General features: G+C 37.3%; 1 long non-coding RNA gene across 4 annotated transcripts in view; it reads right to left on the reverse strand.

Moving 5' to 3' along the window:
- The window catches only part of LOC105484679 (uncharacterized), a 63,670-nt gene extending 39,839 nt beyond the window's left edge, over positions 1 to 23,831 (reverse strand). Inside the window, exons 1-2 of one of the 4 annotated variants that reach the window (XR_011608624.1) lie at positions 23,767 to 23,814; positions 19,308 to 19,404 (exon numbers count right to left, since the gene is read on the reverse strand). This is a non-coding gene — a long non-coding RNA (uncharacterized lncRNA). Of the gene's footprint in view, positions 1 to 6,190; positions 6,232 to 19,307; positions 19,405 to 21,094; positions 21,156 to 23,766 lie in introns of those variants that run through there. The other 3 variants (XR_989139.3, XR_989140.3, XR_011608629.1) reach the window with 3 other exon arrangements.
- Between the last annotated feature and the right edge of the window lie 494 nt (positions 23,832 to 24,325).

A 24,325-nucleotide genomic window follows, 5' to 3' on the forward strand; every position in this document is an offset into this window, starting at 1 on the left:
AGCTGCATCCATGTCCCTACAAAGGACACAAACTCATCCTTTTTGATGGCTGCATAGTATTCCATGGTGTATATGTGCCACATTTTCTTAATCCAGTCTGTCACTGATGGATATTTGGGTTGATTCCAAGTCTTTGCTATTGTGAGTAGTCCGCAATAAACATACGTGTGCATGTGTCTTTATAGCAGCATGATTTATAATCCTTTGGGTATATACCCAGTAATGGGATGGCTAGGTCATATGGTACATCTAGTTCTAGATCCTTGAGGAATCACCATACTGTTTTCCATAATGGTTGAACTAGTTTACAATCCCACCAACAGTGTAAAAGCGTTCCTATTTCTCCACATCCTCTCCAGCACCTGTTGTTTCCTGACTTTTTAATGATCACCATTCTAACTGGTGTGAGATGGTATCTCATTGTGGTTTTGATTTGCATTTCTCCGATTCATGAGAAAACTCATTTCTTAAGTCAGCAGTCAAAACAGAGAAGAGAGAAAAATGGAGAAACTTTCAGAGTACATGTACCATGCCAGGCACTGTAATTGGTATTGTATTTACTATACATCATAAAGATGTGGATAAACATGTGTAACATGATAAAAAGGAAAGAGGGTCCAGAGACCTAGATGCTAGAATTTCCTTTGTTATTAGGCTGTGTTACTCCAAGCTATTCATAATTAATATATGACAGTGATTTCTTAGAAAAGGCACTTGTCTCAACTAATATACAACTTCATTTCCAAATTGTTGGGATGTGCCTAACCAACATTCAAACACTTCTTATTTTGATAGGATCTCCAAATGGTGTGGAGACATGGCCCTCTCTCCCACTCTGGAAATCAAATGGAAAGAGGTGGTTCTCTCTATCTATTCCCTGGTAATTAAAGGACAGGTATGTGGCTTAGGCTTTGACCATATCTTTAAATCTCAAGGGAGGGCTGCATAGATGAAGAGACAGGCAGATATTATTTATGTGACAGTGGTGAAATTGGGAGCAATAAGTCATCGTTAGTATAGTGCTGACACTAGATGGTTGACTTCTTGGGTGCCTAGCCTCAATTATTTCTAATACAATTTTCTATAATGTGTTCTCTTGTCTTTCTATTGGTTATGCAAGGTACTATACATCATTTCAACTTTCTTTTTCTTTACTACTTCCAATAAGTAGCATTGGTGTCTGTCATTTGCAACCAAGAACCTTTACATGGAAAACAAAACTTTTTGGCTGAAGTTTATAGGATTAATTGTTTAAATGGGAAGTTACAAACAATCTATAAAGGGTTTAATATCTAAACATTTGAGATTGCTTTAAACTACTAGCATTCTTATTTAATAATATTAATAATATATTATCAAGTAATAATTTTTAATTATTTTCACATAATATAAACTGTGAGCAACTAAAGATTATAGAGCTTAGACTACATAATATACACAGCTTACTAATTTAAAAAAAAATTTAAAAACAATAAAACTGTCATCATTCAGACACAAAGTTATCTTTTTTCAAATCCATGTTTACCACTTAGTATATTGTGAGTCTGCAAAATAAAATTTACCATCTTTAAACTTAATTTTCTTCATCTTTAAAGGGAAAGTAGTAATAATTTAGTATTAGTCATGCTAATACTTTTTATGCATATTAAATATATTATGAATTTTAAAATCTAGCAAAGTCTAGAATATAGAAAGCCACTAAAAGCAATGGTAAAAGAGGTGATTTTCCTATGTAGTTGTGACTTAGATATATTTTAATTGCACCAGTGGCACTCACAGAACCTGGCTTTGAAATTAATAGCTGAACATAACCACTTGGTAGTTTATCACTCCAAAACTCTCTGATATACATCCTTTTTGCTCTAATTTGATTTTTTTTCTCAAAAAGAAACTCTTCATTTTATTTTTGTTCATAATCCCACAAAGGATCCATCCCTGCTCTCCTGCACCTGATGCAGACCCCTCCCCCATCACCTTAAAAATACTGATTTCCTAAAGTTAAAGTGAATAGTTTCCAACTATGGCCATTCTCAACCCTGCCCATTTCTCCTCATTTGCCTGTATATTCACCTGCTCTGTAAACTTGACCATCTTTTGGCTCCCTCTCCAAAGGTAGTTCCCCAAGGGCACTTGGCTTGCATTTTTGCTTTTATTATATGGGTTCCATTCTTACAACCTTCCTTGACTTACATAACCAGGCAGCTTTCCTATTCTCATTTGCATAGTATTTCTGCATAGCTTCCTGACCCTACTTCCTTATTGTATCCCACAGACAGTCCAGAACCCACCAAAAACAACTTGCAAGAAACCACTGATTTTAATTTCAAGGGATCAGGTTTCCAAGCTCTGTCCTGCTCTCTGCATTCCCTGTGTACCTTAGTTCCTGGGTTATTTGAGGAGTGTAAATGTTGACTGAGGGCAAACATTCCACCACTCTGAGGCAGGAAGGGGAACCACATTCAGAAAGGGACCGGAGAGGAGAGATGGATAAAATCAGAGGTTGGGGCCTGTGCACCTTGTAGCCCTAGTTCTTTGGGAGGCAGAGGTAAGATGCCTTGAACCCAGGAGTTTGAGACAAGCCTGGAAAAAACGGTCAGACATTGTTTACCCCTGCCCCCAAAACAGGCAAGGGTTTGATAGTAGGAATGAAGTTGGAGACAAAGGGATGATAGAGGGGCCCCTCCCACCTCAACACAAAACCAAAAGTGAGCGAGGGCTGAAAACCAGCTCCCCTTAAAACACAGAGCCCCTGCTCACCTAGCTGTGGTGGTCCTCTGGCTTGGAACCTAGTCCGTGGCCTGGTGAGCAGATCCTTGACTTCCTAAGCTCCAGCTCGACTGACTCAGCCCTCTCCCTCAGCTCCTGCCCTGTGACTCCAGGACATGGCAGTTCTCCCCCAGGGCCTCACCCTCTGCCCATTTCTTCCAGTGGTATCCTCAGAGGCTCTGACTTGTTCTGGTCTCTGTTCTTTTGCATGTGGTACCCTTGGGTGGTGTCAGGGTTGGGGTAGGAGACCAGGCTAGAGAGCTAGGTGGAGGGGGAGGAGGCTACTGTGGTGAGGACAAGGACATCAAGCCTGTTCCCCTGCACAGACTTGTTGAGGCAGGAGAGGCCTGCAAGTCAAGGGTATACAGGGCAGGGGGTTAGAGAAGGTCAAAGGTAGGGAGGGGAAGAGGGAGAGGCATTACCAGTGGCTGTGGTGGCCATGGGAATAGGTGGTGGGGGAATTGGGACATCAAAGTAAAAGTTTTCCATCTGTTCCAGCTCCTACTTCAGGAGGGAGGCCATGGCTTCCAGGTCATGTGGGAGCAGGGAAAATGGAGGGAGGCTAGCTGGGGTCACATGGGGGGCTCTAGAAGGAGGACAGCTGTAAAGTCAAGAGCTCAGTCATCTGGTCAGAGAAGTCATCACCTGTCAGGGCCTTCACCCTCCTCTCAGCCTGTTCTCCAGGACTCCCCTAAGGACCTTACAAGGCCCAAAGGGGTACAGGAGTAGAGGCCCGGGAGAGTTCTTCATGGTCTAAGGGCTCGCCCAGGCCCTGTCCACACCACCAGGAGTGGCACAGCTGCAGCACAGGCTCTGGGCACCAGTGGCAGTGGAGGAGGCAGCAGCACCATCTGGAGGAGGATCTGGGCATTGCTCAGATGGTGCAGACAGGCACCAAGGTGAGAGTGAAGGATTCCATGGGGGCCGAAAAAAGGCGGCTGCAGCCTCTGCTGAAGAAAGAGGAAAGCCTGAGAGACTTGAACACGCATCCTCCTCCTCCTCCTGGCTTCCAGGTGAGAAAAAAGGACAACTGATGATGGCGAATCTTATTTGAACTTTCCATTTCTGAATTTTGCCCTAACAGTCCATTAATCCTCTCTGCCAAATGTTGACTTTGTCCAGCTCGGTATTACGATTTTCCCAACAAATATCTTGTCCCCACTTCTGCTCATAGGGTACCACTATTTTCCCAGAACATTATGCATAAAACTTATCATAAAACTTTGCTCTCCCCACCCTCCACCTGGCATATAATCAGGGATCAAATTCTGTCAATTCTTCCTTCACGATCTTTCCCAAACTCATTTCCACTTATAAATTCCTTTCCTTTACCACTATCGTAGTGTAAAATTAGTACTTTATTACCTCTGATGTAGATCGTGGACAACTATATATAGTTAAATAAATATGAATAGAATATTGACACAAAACATAAAGAGAGTTTGACATATATCTCACCATGTGCTAAAGGAAATTAGAGAAATATGTGTTCCTATCTGCCTGGCAAAAGGAAGCCAAGGATAGGATGAAAAGAGGTGGCATTTAAGTCTGAAAAATGAGTATTTAAATTGCTTCTGCGTTTCCAGTTTCTGTTCTCTCTAAGTCATCCTCCAATCTGTCCCACTCAATCTTTGCAAAATACTGTTTTAATTTTGCAAAGTAAGCAAAAGGGCTAGATTGATATTTTCTAGATGATAAGTTAGGCATTTTTATTTGGGAACAATGCAGTCACTGTGAGAAATAAATAGACAGTTATGTTGTGTGAAAAGAATGTCTGTGGCCGAGCGAGTTGGCTCACGCCTGTAATCCCAGAACTTTGGGAGGCCGAGGCCAGTGGATTGCCAGAGCTCAGGAGTTCCAGGCCAGCTTGGGCCATGGAGAAACCCTGTCTCTATAATAAATACATAAATAAATATATGTTCATTCAAAAAAAGGAATAAAAGAAAATAATGTTTGCCAAGAAATCTAAATATTTGTGCACTAAACCTGGATAACTGAAATTTCCTGGAGGGAATGTATATGTATAAGTTTTTAGAAAAATGATTAAATGAAGAAATGGTTGCAATGATGTTAAATAATCTAGATTTTCTAATATGGAGTCAATTTTGGAAAAACAGGTGAAATTGATGAAGTTATCTTCAGTGCCTAGAATTCTATTTGTTGCCATATTTGGTATGCCTTCCCTTACTCAACCATCCGAAACCTTCATATTCTTCTGTAACCCCTTTTTTTAAGCCTATTTTCAGGTACTTTGGCCATACTGAGGAGTCAGTTACTGATACCAGCTCAGATTAATGAACATCTTCCCAGTAGAATTTATAGGTGAATACAGATAAAATCTTTTGTTGGTACTATCTTTGTATTCCTAGCATAAGTCCCTGGTTTTCATTAAATGAACAAATAGAGAACAAACAAGAATTTAAAAGTAAATGATTGAATTGAAGACATAAAGGAAAAAGAAACAAGGAAGATGAATAGAAAGACAGATAAACTAACGGGGAAAATAAGAGTTTAACACTGAAATTTCTGGTATTAACCATTGGGTAAGAAAAGTCAGCAGGGAGATATTGATGTCCTCAAATATCTAGTGAAATTATACCACATACATGGTCATCAATGATGACGGTTGTCATACATAAGAGTAACATTATAAACTACATTATAATGAAAATGCAATGAGAAGTCCTATGTTTTCTAGTTCTTTAATATTTTTGTGTAAAGCACCCATATGTGAAATATTGTGAAATCATCACCTAAAATTAGATGCCATTATCATTAATGGTGATACATATATGTATATGTACCAATGATATATCTGTAAAAAATACAATTAAAAGCAAATGGCTAAATTTAATATCTAGACATTTTGTAACAGTTGTAATGCTTACTATAAGTCTATAGTATTCTGCAGATTGGGGCAATCTTCTTTACTTAATCCCATCATTTAGAAAAAACACTTGAAATGTAGAAGCATCTTCTGAAACTGAATGTATGTGATCATTGATAATTATATTGGAATAAAGTTGTATCTTTCTATCCATCTCATACTGCAAAGCCAACTATATAGTATGGAAAATTTTCCTCTCATTTCTGACTTACATTCATCTAATGACTTGCCTAGATTGGAAAAGCTATCTTATTTTTTTAAGCTTCCCTCCTCATGTCTTATTCAGCATACATTTTGAGGACAGCTGGAGAAGCACATAATGAGTCACATTAATAACTGAAGACAAAGAATGATGGGCATTCTTAAAGGTAGGGGGAAAGAAAAACTGAGAACATGCAGATGTTTGTGTGCAGCCAGGAGTAAATTAGCAATGCATGTAGTGTATCTAAGATCAGAGATGAAGATGTCATGAAAAGGAAGCCTGTGAATATGATTCTCAGCACCATAGCAACACGTGACATGCTGGAATGCCATTACCTTGAAGCCACACAGCCTATCAATGCAGTTACTCCACCTGGAGAAAAATGGGAGAAAAACCCACTCAAACTTACTCGTTTTTTACAAAACATCTCTAAGGGAATTTTAATCAATGGGAAGTTTGTTTTCACTAGAAAAATGTCAGGTAATGTAGAAGAAGCTAGTGCTTCATTATCTAAGAGGGAAGGCACAGAAGGGGAAAGAATAACTTGAAAGGAAAATAAATTTAATTTTCCATAGAAAGTGGGAGGGAGATAAAAGTAAGAATTTGACTTGTTTTCTAACATAACCAATATTTCATAAGAAAATGATAATCCCTTGTTAAATGACATAAAAAATAATATAAAATTAGACCCATAAAATAATTGTAAGACTTGCAACAAGTAAACTTTGATAAGCCTTGCTGTTTTCAATGTCTTTTACTTTTCTGCTTTTAGTATTTCTATTTTCTGTAATGTGTTGTGCCCCTAAATTCAATATATTCTTCCTAAATTTATCTGATTGAAACTGTATCCTTTCAATGCTCTAATTTCTTTAACCTAAGTATTTCTTGGTTTAGTAAGATTTTTCCTATGTCAAGGCAAAGATCTCTTCCTGCTCATTTAAATCTAATACCAGATGTGAGCAAAGGGTTGGTGATAGATAATTATTTAAATTGAACTCTCCATGAGTAGGGCATCAGATTACCACATCAGATTACTGTATAGCTATTACCAAAATCCATTTTCAATTACACCTCTAGGCATTTTGCAGAGGTAAAGGATGGGAGCTGTTATGCAGAGGGTATAGTATGTATATAGCTAAGAAACGACTATTTAAAGTTTGCAGTGTGGTACAAGTTATGCACTTTGTTTACATCCCTACCTGAATTAAACTACTAATTATATCCACCACAAACACAAGAGAATGCATTTGTAATGGAAAAACTCTAATTGATATTCTTTTGTTTGGTTCATTAAGGAGGAGACAATAATGATTTGAGACCAAATGAAAACATAATTTAAGAGGAAACCCAAAAATCAAGAAAAATATCAGTGATTGAAGAACACATGAAATAACATTACTCAGCAGAGAACTAGAAGATACTGGGATTAAAAAATGGATCTGCAACACAATGATTTTGGACTTTCTGAAAGAGATTCCTCTTGCCTTCTAAGGCAGTTAGTTCTTTACTCATTCCAGCACACCATAAACCATCATCCTCAAGTGGATCTTCTAAAGCATGCCTTGTTTTAAGCAAAGAGAACATGTACTGCACACTTATCATTTGCTACCTGTAACTGCACTTCTTTTTCATAGCTCTGTCAGACACGCTGGTGTGTTATAACAATCTGGTTGAACCCAGTCATTCAAAATAATATACTGTAGTCACAAGCCCTAGCAACAAGTGAGAAGAATCTTGCTGCTTACCCCAAATGGAGAGAGGTCACGGTAATTTAGTGACAGATATGAAAGCAGTCATCACTGAATGATGTTCCTCCTAGAGTGTCTGAAGTGTTATGGCTATTCTGCCATGATACATCTACCAGACTAATTACTATACATTTCTGCTGTTCCTCATGGGGAATAAATAGTAGGCAGATCTGAAATGTGTATCTGAAGATATTTACATTTTAGTAGAAAATTAAAGTGAATGACTGCCTACATATGTAGCGTGGCAGAGCTGGATATAATTTTTGAAACATACCATAAAAATACCATAAGCATAGACTGTTGGCAAGAGTTGCGTGAGTGCATATCAAGAAGCTGGCAAAAATGTGTCTGACAAATTATTTCATGTACTAGCTTGATCAAAAGGTATTTGAAATGAATTTAGGTGAGGAGCTGAGAAATAAACAGATAAAAATGCAAATATGGACAATAGAAATAGCTATAAAAAGAAGTCATTTGGTGAAGGGGAGATCCAGGAATTTCTCATAAAAATTAAGATGATGAAATATGGGGAACAAATGTTATCACGGGTCTACAGACAAATACACTCAAGTCAGAAAACAGTAAACAATACAGAAAAGGAAATGAATCCTATTAGATGCCATTGCAAAGGTACAATTTAGACTTGATTGAAATAGACTCATGACTAAAATCCATCACTAAAGAAATATGCAATGTTTAAAAATAAAAACAGTTTTAATAAAAGAATACATTTTTATTTATATAATATCCATAAAACTGAACATGGTAATATGGTGAAGATTATTTGTTTATGAATAAAAATTAAAAGAACCAGAGCAGTTTTCATAAGAAAACAAACCATACATTTCCTGAGAGAATTAATGATGTGGACAATTCTCTTCTAAGGTGAACCACAGAATTTCAGAAAACATCTGATTTTAACATAGTCCAAGATTGAAGTTTCTTATTCTTCTTTTAGAACATATCCAAAAGCAATTTGGAAAGCAAGCTCCATTTTTGATGAAATTAGGAGACAGTGGTAATCTCAAATCACAATATGTGAATCAAAAGCCTTCCCAACTTAGTAAAGGACAAACTGCAATGCAAGAGGATCCTTAGAGGATGTCAGATATTACACATCTCAGATACAACTGGTAAGACACAAATCTCTCAAGCAAGTGACATTTACTGAGGGCCAATACTTTCCTTTTTCAAAACAAGAGAATTGTGAGCACTGGCTGATGGTTGGAGTTTTTCTGAATCCAGTTGGCATGACAAAGAAGCTGGTAGGAAGAGGAGACTAAGAAATACAAGAAGCTCCATTTGCAGTAGCAGTTAGGAAGCAAAGAGATGAGGGTGAGGGAGCCTGCAAGGTGGCTCCAATCTCTGGTAGCCAAGACAAGTAAAGGCTAAGAAGACTAAGAGGACTTCTTGCTATTACAAGAGAAACTCACCACTTACAAGCTAATAACCTAAAAGGAATGAACCAGTGCTCAACATCCCTAATAATGAGGAAAATGCAAATTAAAACCACTATGTGACATCACCTCACAATTGTTAGGGTGGCTGCTATCAAGAGGACAGGACATAAATGTTGATGAGAGTGTAGAGAAAATGAAACCCTAGCACACTGGTATTGGGAATGTGGATTGGTATAACCATTATGGAAAGTGGTATAGAGATTCCTAAAAAGATTATAAATAGACCTACTGTATCACCCAGCCATCCTTCTTCTGAGTGTATACCCAAAGGAGATGAAATCACCTCTTCATAAAGTCATCTGCACTCTCATGTTCATTGAAGCATTATTCACAATAGCCCAGATATTGAAACAACCTAAGTATCTGCTGGTGGATGAATGGACTAAGCAAGCACACACACAATGGAATATTATTCAGCCTTAAAAAAGAAAAAAAAATCCTGTCATTTGCCACAACGTGGATGAACCTGGAGAACATTATGCTAAATGAAGCTAGACACATAATGAATATTTTGTAATCTAACTTATTTTTGGAATCTTTAAAAAAGGTCAAATATACAGAGATAGAGAATAAATAGTGCTTACCAGGGGGTAAAAGGTTTGGATAGAAAATGGGGAGATGTAGGTCAAAGAATAAAAAGTATCAGATAAGTAGAAAGAACAGGTCTAGATATATAAAGTACAACATGAGGACTATAAGTAATAAAATTGTATCTGGAATTTTTGTTAAATAAATAGATTTTAGCTGCTATTGCCACAAAAAAGTAACTATGTGAGATGATAGATATGTTAATTTGCTTCACTACAGTTATCCTTTTACCATCTATGTAGCCCATAACATCATGATGTAAATCCTCAAATATGCATTGTAAAATTTATTTTAAAATTTTTTAAAAGTATAAAATAAAAGGAATGAATTAAGGAACTATATAGAATGACTAAAAAATAAAGGAAGAAAGATATCAAGACATAAAGTAGAAATTATAATAAATATAATAATAAATTCAATGCAATAAATAGAAAAAAGTTTAATGAGATAAACTTTATTGGAAAGCAAGAAGAGGTACAAGAACTCAAAGAAGATATGGCAAAATAACATAAGCTAGAAAAGTTTAGGAAAGAAGTGGATTAGAAAACAAATCAAACCATTACAGATTTGAAGCCCACACTGAAAACAACATAATGGAGTATAAACCTAGCTAAAAACACAGTAATAAATATATGAACAGCAGTGATGAAAACAAGCAAAATACAAGGTAAGAGGATCATTACTGAAAAAAGATTCAAGGGACAATGTAAATATACAATACCAATAAAGGAGATCTAACATATGCAGAGTTGGTACCCCTAAAGAAGAAAACCAAAATGATCAAAAATAAAAATACTCAAAAATATAATTCAAAGATACTCTCTGGAAATAAAAGGGCCTAACATGTCAGAGGAAAACCTGACATAAAAAGATCAAAGCTGAGGCATATCCCAATAAAGTTATTAGACTTCAAAATTAAGGAATTCTTGTAATATCCAGACAAAAAGATTTAAGTCACTTATAAGGGAAAAATAATCAAGTGGGCTTCATATATCTCCATAGTGATAGCTCATGCTGGCGGGGAATGTTGGCAACCAATAGAATCAGATTAAAATTTATCTAAATCAGCAACAAAAATATGCAAGGGCATAGCTAATTAAATAAACAGACCATATACTGATTCTGACTATATGTATATATCATATTTTTCATATATATATGTAAAAACAGAAAGAATAATATAAATTATAATGAATGGATAAAGACTAAAGTAGTGTAATGTCAATGTGAATTGATTAAACTATAATATTAAAAGTAAACAGTTCTTACATCAGCTTCCAAACAGGACCAAGCTACATTCTGTGTACGCATGCTGCACATAAAACACAAGTGATGAGAAAGTTGGGAAATACAAGGGTGAATAAAGACATAGCCAAATGCACCAAGGGAAAGCAGGAGTCATGAATCTAATGATAGGCAAGGTTGAATTCAAAATGTAATCAAACAAGGAGCACCTTACAATGAAGACATAATAGTTTTAAATACATACCTACATTTCTAACCAGTACACTGAATACAAATACCAAAACATGACACACTATAGCATTAGGATTAATAAAACAAAGATTATGGGAATAATAAGCTAAAATAGAGAAACAGTACCTGTAGGAAAATTTAATTCACTTTTCCAAACCCATAAAGAACAAGGACACAACTAGAAGCAAGGATAACAGCAGCACTATCTAACCACTTTTAAGTCTTACTATGCACCAAACAGTAATTTAAGTGCGTTATACGTGCTAATGGATTTAATCTTTTAAAGAAACTAATGAGGCAAGAACTCTAATTGCAATCAGTTTAAAGATGAGGAAAATAAAACACAGAGAGGTCAAATATCTTGTTCAAGGTAAAACAGTAAGCAGGTAAGTTAGAAATTTGAACTTCACGAGAATATCTTTATGGTTTGACCTCTTAACTACAACTGCCTCTCATGTAGAAAGAGGTAAGTGAAGTAATGACAATGTAGGTCTGTTTGGTATATACCAAACTTTTTGCCTGAATACCTTCTTTGCAAACGCACATTTGTCCCAAATATTGAACATAGTTTACTAGGTCACAAAAATATCTCAAAACATTCTCCAAGCAGATACAGTACAGAATACAGTAACTCCAATCACAATTCAGTAAATCTGAAACTTATATTGTATAAAGGTAACTTAAAAAATTACAGCATACATATAAGTTGTAAAAGAACTTTCTCTTACATTACTTTTTAGACACAGAGGAAATCGAAATTGAAATAAAAATGTATTTTGATATGTATGCTGATTTAAATCAGTACCAGAAATAAAAGTCCCTGTGCCACTATGTAAAGCTAATCCTTTCCTCTGTACCTTAGATCACATCACCCCGGCATTCTCATAAATAATCTGTTGATTATCTCTTGTCTCCTGTATATATATTCAAATCCATTTTGTAATGGCTGCTTCCCAGGGGCTTTTAAATATGGACAAGATTTTCCCATAGAAGAGTCTACCTTTCAAACTCTTCGGCTGTTTATCTATCTATCTATCTATCTATCTATCTATCTATCTATCTATCTATCTATCTATGTCTATCTGCATCTATTATCTATCTATCATCTATCTATCTATCTATCTATCATCTATATATCTATCTATTTGAGACAAGATCTCACTCTGTTGCCCAGGCTGGAGTGTATAGCTCACTGCAGTCTCAAACTTCTGTGCTCAAGCCGTCCTCCCAAAACAGCTTCCTGAGTAGCTAGGATGACAGGTGCTTGTCACCATTCCCAAATAATATTTAACTTTCTTTTTACATGCAGGTTCTTGCTATGCTGCTCAGACATATCTCGAACTCCTGGAACTATATTGCTCAGAGTAGTCTCGGACTCCTGAACCTTCATCTCCCGTTCACAGCCAAACTTCTTAAATGAGTTGAATATATTTAATATTACAGGTTTGACATTTCTCAACTCACAAAAATCTGGCTTTCTGTCTCATTTATACTCTAAAACAGTTTTCAGTTATATTACTTTGAAACAACTCAACAACCATCTTCATGTTACTAAATGAACATTTCACAGCCTTCCCCATTTCTTAGTCACATGAATGCTATTGACCACACCGTCCTTTAAAGAAAAGTTATTTTTTATTTTAATAGGTTTTGGAGGAACAGGTCATGTTTGGTTACATGAATAAGTTCTTTAGTTGTAGTTTCTGAGATTTTGGTGCACCCATCACCCACCCCAAGCAGCAATGTACATTGTACCCAATGTGTAGTCTTTGATTCCTCACCTCTACCACCTTTTCCCCTGAGTCCCCAAAGTCCGTTGTATCATTCTTATGCCTTTATGAACTCATAGCTTAGCTCCTGAGTTAGAACATAAGACGTTTGGTTTTGGTTTCCCATCCCTCGGTTACTTCACTTAGACTAATAGTCTCCAATTTCATCCAAGTTGCTGCAAATGCCATTATTTTATTCCTTTTATGGCTGAGTAGTATTCATATATATACACACACACACACACATATATATACATACACATATATGTGTGCGTGTGTGCGTGTATGTATGTGTGTGTGTGTGTGTGTGTGTGTGTGTATATATATATATGTATCACATTTTCTTTATCCACTCATTGATTGATGGACATTTGGACTGGTTCCATGTTTTTTCCAATTGCAAATTGTGCTGCTATAAACAAGCATGTGCAGGTATCTTTTCATATAATAACTTCTTTTCCTCTGGGTAGATACCTAGTAGTGGGATTGCTAAACCAAATGGTAGATCTACTTTTAGTTTTTTTAAGGAATCTCCACACTGTTTTCCATAGTGGTTGTACTAGTTTATATTCCCAACAACAGTGTAAAAGTCTTCTCTTTTCACCACATCTACACCAACATTTATTATTTTTTGTTTTTTTTGATTATGGTCATTCTTGCAGGAGTGAGGAGGTATCACATTGTGGTTTTAATTTGCATTTCCCTGATAATTAGTGATGTTGAATATCTTTTCATATGCTTGTTGGTCATTTGTATATCTTCTTTTGAGTGTTGTCTATTCATGTACTTAGCCCACTGTTGCATGGGATTGTTTGTTTTCTTGTTGACTTGAGTTCTACATAGATTCTGGTTATTAGAATCTAGAAAGGACTCAATCTTTGTCAGATGTATAGATTGTGAAGATTTTCTCCCACTCTGTGGGTTGTCTGTTAACTCTTTTGATTATTTTTCTGTACCGAAGGTTTTAATTTAATAAGTCCCATCTATTTATTTTTGTTTTTGTCGCATTTGCTTTTGGGTTCTTGGTCATAAAGTCTTTGCCTAAGTCAATGTCTAGAAAGGTTTTTCCAATGTTATGTTCCAGAATTTTTATGGTTTCAGGTCTGAGATTTAAGTCCTTCATCAATCTTGAGTTGATTCTTGTATAAGGTGAGAGATGAGGACCCAATTTCATTCTCCTACTTGTGGCTTGCCAATTATCCCAGCACCTCTTGTTGAATAGGGCATTCTTTCCCCACTTTATATTTTTGTTTGCTTTGTTGAAGAGCAGTTGGCTGTAAGTATTTGGGTTTATTTCTGGGATCATTGTTCTGTTCCATTGGTCTATGTGCCTATTTTTATACCAATACCATGCTGTTTTGGTGACTATAGCCTTACAGTATAGCTTGAAGTTGGGTAATGTGATGCCTCCAGGTTTGTTCTTTTTATTAGTCTTGCTTTGGCTATGTGGGCTCTTTTGGGGTTCCATTTGAATTTTAGGATTGCTTTCTCTTGTTCTGTGAAGAAAAATGGTGGCATTTTGATGGAAATTGCATTGAATTTGTAGATTGCATTTGGCAGTATGGTTATTTTTACAATATTGATTCTACCCATCCATGAGCATGGGATGTGTTTCCACTTGTTTGTGTCATCTATGATTTCTTTCAGCAGTGTTTTGCAGTTTTCCTTGTAGAGGTCTTTCACTTCCTTAGTTAGTTATATTCCTAAGCATTTTAATTTTTTTACAGCTATTGTAAAAGAGGTCGGGTTCTTAATTTGATTCTCAGCTTGGTTGTGATTGGTGTCAGAGATACTGATTTGTGTACACTAATTTTGTATCCTGAAACTTTGCTATTTCTAGGATACATTTACCAGTTCTAGGAGCTTTTTGGGTGAGTCCTTAGGGTTTTCTAGGTATACGACAGTAATATCAGTGAACAGTGACAGTTTGATTTCCTCATTGCTAGTTTGGATGCCCTTGATTTCTTTTGTCTGATTCCTCTGGCTAAGACTTCAGGTGTTATGTTGAATAGAAGTGGTGAAAGTGGATATCCTTGTCTTCCTTGTCTTCTTCCAGTTCTCAGAAGGAATGCTTTCTACTTTTTCCCTTTCATTATAATGTTGGCTGTGGGTTTGTCACAGATGGCTTTTGTTACTTTAAGGTTTGTCCTTTCTATGCCAATTTTGCTGAAGGTTTTTGTTTTGTTTTGTTTTTGTATTTTTAGTAGAGATGGGGTTTCACCGTGTTAGCCAGGATGGTCTCGATCTCCTGATCTCATGATCCATGCACCTCAACCTCCCAAAGTGCTGGGATTGCAGGTGTGAGCCACCGTGCCCGGCCTAAGATTTTCAGCAAAAAGGGATGCTGGATTTTATCTAGCTGGATTTTGTAAGATGTTTTTCTGCATCTATTGTGATGATCATTTGATTTTTGTTTTTAATTTCATTTTTGTGGTGTATTATATTTATTGACTTGCAGATGTTAAACCATCCCTGCATCCCTGGTATAATACCCACTTGATCATGGTGGATTATCTTTTAGATATGCTGTTGGATTTGGTTAGCTGGTATTTTGTTGAGGATTTTTGCATCTATGTTCATCAAGGATATTGGTCTGTAGTTTTGTTGTTCTTATTGTTATATCTGTCCCTGATTTTGCTATTAGGGGGATACTGGCTTCACAGAATGATTTAGGGAGGATTCCCTCTTTATCCTGTGGAATAGTGTCTACAGGATTGGTATCAGTTTGTCTTTGAATGTCTGATAGAATTCAGCTGTGAATCTGTCTGGTCCTGGACGGTTTTTTGTTGGCAACTTTAAAATTGCCATTTCAATCTCTCTGCTTGTTATTGGTCCCTTCTAAGTTTCCATATCTTCCTGGTTTAATCTAGGAGGGTTGTACTCTTTTGTATTTCTGTGGTATTATCAGTAATATCTCCCATTTTGTTTCTAATTGAGCTTATTTGGATCTTTTGTCTTCCATTCTTGGTTAATCTCACTAATGGTCTATCAATTTTACTTATTTTTTCAAAGAATCGCTTTTTGTTTCCTTTTTTGTATTTTCTTTTTTCAATTTCATTTAGTTCTGCTCTGATCTTTGCTATTTCTTTTCTTCTGCAGAGTTTGGGTTTGGCTCGTTCTTGTTTCTCCAGTTCCATGAGATGTGACCTTAGATTGTCTATTTGCTCTTTCAGACTTTTTGATGTAGGCATTTAATGCTATGAACTTTCCTCTTGGCACCACTTTTGCTGTATCCCAGAGGTTTTGATATATTATGTCACTATTATCATTCAGTTCAAATAATTTTTAAATTTCCAACTCAATTTCATTGTTGACCCAATGATCATTCAGGAGCAGGTTATTTAATTTCCATGTATTTGCATAGTTTTGAGGGTTCATTTTGTATTTGATTTCCAATTTTATTCCACTGTGGTCTGAGAGAGCATTTGATATAATTTCAATTTTCCTACATTTATCAAGACTTGCTTTGTGACCTATCACATGGTCTATCGTGGAGAAAGTTCCAGGTACTGATGAATAGAATTTATATTCTGTGATTGTTGGGTAGAATGTTCTATAAATATCTGTTAAGTCCATTTGTTCTAGGGTATAGTTTAAATCCATTGTTACTTTGTTGACTTTCTGTCTTGATGACCTGTCTAGTGCTGTCAGGGGAGTATTGAATTCCCCCACTATTACTGTGTTGCTGTCTATCTCATTTCTTAGGTCTACTAGTAATGTTTTTTTAAATTTGAGAGCTCCAGTGTTAGGTGCATATATATTTAGGATTGTGATATTTTCCTTTTATCATTGTACAATGTCTGATATGGTTTGGCTGTGTCCTTACCCAAATCTCATCTTGAATTCCTACATGTTGTGGGAGGGACCTGGTGGGGGGTAATTGAATCATAGAGGGAGGTCTTTCCTGTGCTGTTCTCATGATAGTGAATAAGTCTCATGAGATCTGATGGTTCCATAAGGTGGAGTTTCCCTGTACAAGTTTTCTCTCTTTGTCTGCTGCTATCCATGTAAGTATGTGACCTTCCTCCTTGCCTTCTGCCATGAGTGTGAGGCCTCCTCAGCCACGTGGAACTGTAAGTCCATTAAACCCTTTTTCCTGTATAAATTACAGTCTTGGGTATGTCTTTATCAGCAGCATAAAAATGGACTAATACAATGTCCCTCTTTGTCTTTTTTAACTGCTGCTGCTTTAAAGTTTGTTTTGTCTAATTTAAGAATAGCTACTCCTGCTCACTTTGGTGTCCATTTGCATGGAATGTCTTTTTCTACCCCTTTACCTTAAGTTTATGTGAGTCCTTCTGTGTTAGGTGAGTCTTTTGAAGGCAGGGGATACTTGGTTGGTGAATTCTTATCCATTCTGCAATTCTGTATCTTTTAAGTGGAGCCTTTAGGCCATTTACATTCAACGGTGGGATTGAGATGTGAGGTATTATTCCATTCATTGTTTGTTGCCTGAAAACCTTGGAGTTATTTATTTATCTATTGTATTTTTGTTTTATAGGTACTGTGAGATTCATGTTTTAAAGAGGTTCTGTTTTAATGTGTTTCCAGATTTGTTTCAAGATTTAGAACTCCTTTGGCAGTTCTTATAGTGCTCACTTGGTTGTGGTGAATTCTCTCAGTTTTTGTTTGTGTGAAAAACACTGCATTTTTCCTTCATTTACGAAGCTTAGTTTCGCTGGATACAAAATTCTTGGCTGATAATTGTTTCGTTTAAACAGACTTAAGATAGAGCCCCAATCCCTTCTAGTTTGTAGGGTTTCTGCTGAGAAATCTGCTGTGAATTTGATAGGTTTTCTTTTATAGGTTACCCAGTGCTTTTGCCTCACAGCTCTTGAGATTCTTTATATTGACTTGAGATAAACTGATGACTATGTGCCTAGGCAATGATCTTTTTATGATGAATTTCCCAGGTGTTCTTTGAGTTTCTTGTATTTGGATGTCTGGATTCCTAGCAAGGCCACAAAAGTTTTCCTCAATTATTCCCCCAATTATATTTTCCAAACTTTTAGATTTCTCTTCTTCCTCATGAATGACAATTATTCTTAGGTTTGGTCATTTAACGTAATCCCAAACTTCTTGGAGGCTTCGTTCATTTCTTAAACTCTTTATTTCTTTGTCTTTGTTGGGTTACTTCTAAAACCTTGTCTTCCAGCTCTGAAGTTTTTTCTTTTGCTTGTTCAATTCTATTGCTATGACTTTCCAGTGCATTTTGCATTTCTCTAAGTTTGTCCTTGATTTCCAGAAGTTGTGATTGTTTTTGTTTTTTATTTATGCTATCTATTTCACTGAAGAATTTTCCTTTCATAGGCTGTATCATGTTTTTTATTTACGTTGGACTTTACCTTTCTCTGGTGCCTCCTTGACTAGCTTAATAATCAATCTCCTGAGTTCTTTTTCTCACAATTCAGAGATTTCATCTTGGTTTGGATCTATTGCTGGTGAGCTGATGTGATCTTTTAGGGGTGTTAAAGAACCTTGTTTTGTCATATTACCAGAATTGTTTTTCTGGTTCCTTCTTATTTGGGTAGAGTATGTCACAGGAAAAATCTGGGACTCAAGGGCTGCTGTTCAGATTCTTTTGTCCCACGAAGTGCTCCCTTGATGTGGTGTTCTCCTTCCCTAAGAGATGGGGCTTCCTGAGGGCTAAACTGCAGTGATTGTTTTTGCTCTTCTGGATCTAGCCACCCAGCAGAGCTACTGGGCTCTGGGCTGGTACTAAGGAGTGTCTGCAAAGTCTTGTGATGTGATCCATCTTCAGGTCTTGCAGTCATGGATACCAGCATCTGCTCTGGTGGAGGTAGCAGGGAAGTGAAGTGGACTCTGAGGATCCTTGGTCATTTTTTTTTGTTTAGTGCACTGGTTTTGTGTTGGTTGGCCTCCAGCCAGGAGGTGGTGCTTTCAAGAGTGCCTCAGTTGTGGTACTCTAGAAAGGAAGCAAACTTGCCTTAGGGTCACTTGGTTAAGTATTCAGGTTTCTCAGGCAGTGTGCAAGGCCATAGAGCTCCCAAGAGATTATGTCCTTTGTCTTCAGCAACCAGGGTGAGTACAGAAAGACCACCAGGTGGGGGCAGAGTTAGCTGTGTCTGAGCTCAGACTCTTTGGGTGGGGCTTGCTGGGGTTGCTGTGACAGATGGGGATGTGGTTACCAGGTCAATGGAGTTACGGGTAAGTCAGGGGGATTGGGCTGCCTCTGCTGAGTCATACAGGTGGCCAGGGAAGTGGGGGGAAGTTGGTAGTCACAGGCTTCATCCCACTTCCACACAGCCCGCAGTCCTAAAGGCCTAAAGGCCAGTCATTCCCACCTTGCCCCACCAACAGCACTGAGTCTATTTCCAGGCAGCCAGTGACCAGGGCTGAGAACTTGCCCCATACCACCAGCCTCCCTGCTGAGAAAGCAAGCGGACTCACAGTTTGTCGGTATCTCAGGGAGCCTACAGCAGTGATCCAGTCCTTTCAAAGGATCTGTGGAGTCTCTCAGCTTTTCTGGTGTGTCGCTGTGGTCGTTCTTGGAGCAAAAGTTCACCACATGAGTCTCCACATGCTGCACTCTCTGTCTGAGCAAGAGCTGTAAGCTAGTCCTGCCTCTTATCCACCATCTTAATCCCCCAACCCCATACCTTACTTTTTAAAACACTCTCTTCCCTTGGTTTCTGTCACACAGCACTGTCCTGATTTCCTTCTATCTCACAGGCCACTCCTTCTCCATTTATTGTATCCTTATACTCCATTGTCTAAAGGCTTAGATCTTCACCTTTTTAACTTAGATCTTCACCTTCTTAACTTCTAGTTTCTTCTTTAGGTTTTTCCCATTCTGCATCCTCTTCCTATATCATCTCCTCTACACACATAACTTTACCACCTTTATGCAGTGCAGATTACTTTAAAATCTCTAGCCCAGAAGTCGCTGTTTCAGATGTGTATACAAAACTGCCTAGTTTCAATGACAGCTCAAATTCAATACGTATAAAATCAAACTTAGCCTCTTCTCTTCTACTGTCTTAGTGAAAGATACTTTCACTAACTCAGTTGCTGAAGCCAGAACTAAGAAGCCTCCTTGACAAGTCTCTCTCCCTATGCCTTCCCATGTTCAATCTACTACAAGACTTTGTTGATTTTATCCCCTAAGCATACTTTAAATCTATCCAATTCTCTTCATATTCACTATTGCTTCTATAGTTCAAAATTAAATGGTTATAAAGTACTTAACACATATTACTAAATTCTGGACAATAATACTTAATAAAATATGCAAAATATAAAGTAAAACAACACATGAAGCCACTTCATTTTCTTAATTTCAAAAATATATATATATATACACACCAATGCTCAGCCCAAGTGCTGCTTGTGGGGGAAAATCAACTTTAAATCCAAGGCATCTTAGAGGACACAATGTGACTGAAACAAATTTAACACAATCAACTTATTAGAAAATGGAAGGTTCATCATTCCTGTGTTTGGCAGCCCTCATAAAACTTTTCCTGTTACCTTAGTGGAGGTGGAATTTGGGAATTTTGTTTAGAAAGAGCAATAGGAAGTAGAAGGTTTTAGGTTCAGATACATCTCTCTAATTTGCAAAGTAATTTATGAATGTTTAATTGTCATCTCAAGAGGTAGATGTATCCTGAACATAAAGAGAAGAAATAATTTTATAGGAAGGCTCCATGGATAACACAATCCCTTCTTCATTCGACAGCATCATTTAGCATTCAAGTCGACAATAAAGACCTGACACATTTTAGCTTCAAAGTTTTGCTCTTAACTGCCGTGGTCTACTATACTACCTGCCATTCAAAATAACAACAACTTGTGAACCAAAGACAAGGATCAGAGACAAGGCAGAAAATAGTGTCATCAACTGTAGAATATGCCATGCGGGGTTGATAGGACTTAAGTCTTCAGTTCATGGGAAACATGTCCTTGGCTGTCCAAAAATAATAAATCCTTTTGGTAACAGTCAAGATAGGCTGCCTCAGTGAAAAACAGTCCTCAGGATTGCAATGATTTAAACAGCAACGGCTTTATTTCTCATTACCACTCTACAAGTTCATTGTTGTTCTCTTTTAGAAAGTGAAGCTAAGGAAGCCTCAATCTCTTTGATTTCACCATTGCTGAAGCAGGAAAACAGGGAGATGACAAATAGTGTCCTGACTTAAAGCTTCTGCCTAGAAATGATATAAATCATGTCTACTCACATGGTCCTTTCCAAAGCAAATTCTCACAAAAGGTGTAGGAAAGTGTAATTCTACCTTGTACCTGGAAGGAGCAGCATAAAGCATATTTGATGAATGAAACTAATACCTCAAAAAGACTTTAAATCAGAGGACCCAATTAAGCCATACCCAGTTTCCTGACCCACAGAAACTGTGAGATAATATATGTTGTGTTAAGTCAGTTTAAAACAAAGCAAACAAACCAAAAAACAGACAAAAACTAATGACTACAGTAATAATCACAACTTTACAGAATATTGAGGTCCTAAATCAGAATGGTATTGCAACACCCAGTGAAAGATAGGAAGGCCTGAAGTCTACGCTGTGTATATTCCTGTGTGCCGTCTAACCTGTGGCTGCTCTGTGCATCAGGACAAGCATGATAATAAGCTAAATATGTTTTGAAAGTTGCTTGGTACTCACAGAGGTAGGGCAATGGAGATAATTTAAAACACCTATTTCCACATTGCATTTTACCAGGGATAGAATAGATTAAACCTCTGATATTCTCTCCCCTGGATATTGCTGGCACAAACACCTCACTCTTTCTTATGAATGCCCCTCAAATCTGCCAATCTGCATTATTCTGGAAGTTGATTATTTTGCTGATCAGGCCAATGGTGAACAAAGTTTTCTCTAGTCACCAAATTCATAAGACAATACTTTTTTTTTCTATGGATTAGGGTTGACACAAACTCGGTACTGAGAGTTCGTCTTCTCAGCCTTAGCCTAGGAAAGTCAGGATGAAATACTCCAAATTCAACTGTGTGTCTAGACCAGTCCTCTAAACCAAGAGTAATGTAAAGGAGACTGTAGAAACTGGGCTTCACATAGAAAAAATAATTTATTTGGACTGTTGTAAAAACATTAAGCTAATCCTTAGGAACTAGGGAGGTATCACAGCTGTCACTTGAAAATCTGTCACCTCATGAGGGGAGCCTCATTATTACAGAGTATTTTACTCTTATCATCAAAGAAAATGGGCCATACCACTCCTCAGGAGGCTGTCCTAACTCATTCTGTGTGTCCTTGGACAGCCTAAGGCCATAATCCTCACCTTGCTGAACCTGAGAGACTAGGGGTAGGAGGAGCACGGGCTTCCTACCTCAATCTGACTCATATGTTTTATATTTTCAGCAACCCCTGCAGTGGAAAGGTGCCATACTTCTGTCCACTTGTTATGGGGGGAATTGTGCCACTCCAAAAAGTGATCAGAGTCCTAACCCCCAGCACCTGTGCATGTGACCTACTTGGAATTACGGTCTTTGCAGATGATCAACTTAAGATGAGATTATTAGTGTGGAGCCTAATCTAATGTGATTGGTGTCCTTCTAAAACACAGAAATTTGGACACAGCGACAGACATGCATTCAGAGAGAACAGCATGTGAACATGAAGGCAGAGATCAAGATGATGTATTTACAAGGCAAAAAGTACCCAAGATCGCCAGTAAACCACCAGAAGCTAGGAGGATAGGCATGAGACAAATTCACTCTCTGGGGACGGTGGGGGAACCAGACTCAGCCCTCAGAAGGAATCAGCCCTGCCAACACCTCGATCTCAGCCTTCCAACCTTCAGAACTGTGAGACAATACATTTCTATTGCGTAAGCTACCCAGTTGGTGGTATTTTGTTACAGCAGCCCTAAGAAATTAATACAGCACTGCAAGTCCATGTCTCCCTGAAGACGCTAGGCCTGATAACATCAAGATTTCATTTGCCTGGAGTTCGTCTTCTAAAAAAAAAAAAAATTGTCTAGGCCTATCCAATGATTTCAGTTAATCCTGCTTTGAAGTCCTACACTTTTCCTTCAGAGACCAGATTTTCCTGTCTCACATACTGAGATCTAATAATATCACTATTTCAATAAATATGGAAAATTTTTCCTGAAACAGGACTCTTTGATGACATAATTACAGAAATCTCTATAAAAAAAAGGAAAAAGTACTCAGTAATATGAAAATTGAAATTATACTGGTGACAGTCTATTGCACACAGCATGCTCGAGATTATATGAGCCAATGAATGTAGCTATGAATGTTTAAAAGGCCTTGTCCCATTTAAAACAGTTTGGAAAAGCAATGGATTGCATTAAACAATATAATAATATGAACATATTAATATTATCCAGATTACTAAACTAATACTGAAGAAATTATCTTTAAATAGAAGTATTCTAGAAAGTTTCTAGAAAAAAAATTCCATTGGTTGTAGTTTTTGTGTTTCAAGTCCTCTCTACTCTATGGAATGTAAACTTATCTACAGGTTTCATTCAAAATTACATAAAGCAGTATAAATAAATATGTCTATTACAAACACTTTATTGCTATGTCTTTATGGATGGTTTCAGGGAGAAGAAATCCTGTGGACTGTAGATTGTGTTTAGTACAGGAGGCATTCTCCCCAAATCTGAGTTTGTCTTTTAAAATCACTACTGAGGGCCACTTGTTAAGTATCAGATTGTGGTAATCAGATTAAAAAATAAAATATGTGTGTTTACTCAATCTAGTATATATCAAAGCTCTCTCTCTCTGGCCTGCCCATATATTCAGAGTCCTGAGTGCCAGTATGTGGCCCACCACTGGCAATTCCAGCAGACCACTGGAAGTCAGTCTGCCACCTGACTTCCCCCCAGAATTAAAGCAGCCACTCACCTGGCTCTGTGTATTGGTTGAGGAGGCAGGACTTCACTGGCTGGGATTACACTCTAGGAACTGACAATTTACTACTTGTGTGACCTGAGTTGAGTCACCACCTGAAAACTGAGGATAATAATAGTATCTACTGTTATGGGTTTTATGATGATTAAATGAGATCATAATATAAAATGATTAACACACTGCCTGGTATATAGTAAGCACTGAACTGTATCAATTCAAATTATCATCCAATATTTACTAATCTCCCATGTTGTCAGCCACTGTGCTGGGCTGAAGGGACCTGAAATGAGTTCATCATTGGCATGAATTAACCACAAGCTCAGCTGTTTCAAGGAAATGTTTGTGCCTAACACATGAGATTGTAACTCTTCTTGTATATTACAAAACCAGAGCTTAAGTTCCATCACAGATGTAGACTAATAGAAGTATGTTCATAGAAAAATGAGTGGCAGGCAGGACAGTGTAGTGGCTGAAAGCATGAGCTCGAACCAGACTGCCTGGGCTTGGATCTCAGCACCTTTGCTACTTTGTGTAACCTTGGGCTTATTTATCT

This window comes from Macaca nemestrina, chromosome 1 (genome assembly GCF_043159975.1).
Source record: "Macaca nemestrina isolate mMacNem1 chromosome 1, mMacNem.hap1, whole genome shotgun sequence".
Taxonomy (NCBI): domain Eukaryota; kingdom Metazoa; phylum Chordata; class Mammalia; order Primates; family Cercopithecidae; genus Macaca; species Macaca nemestrina.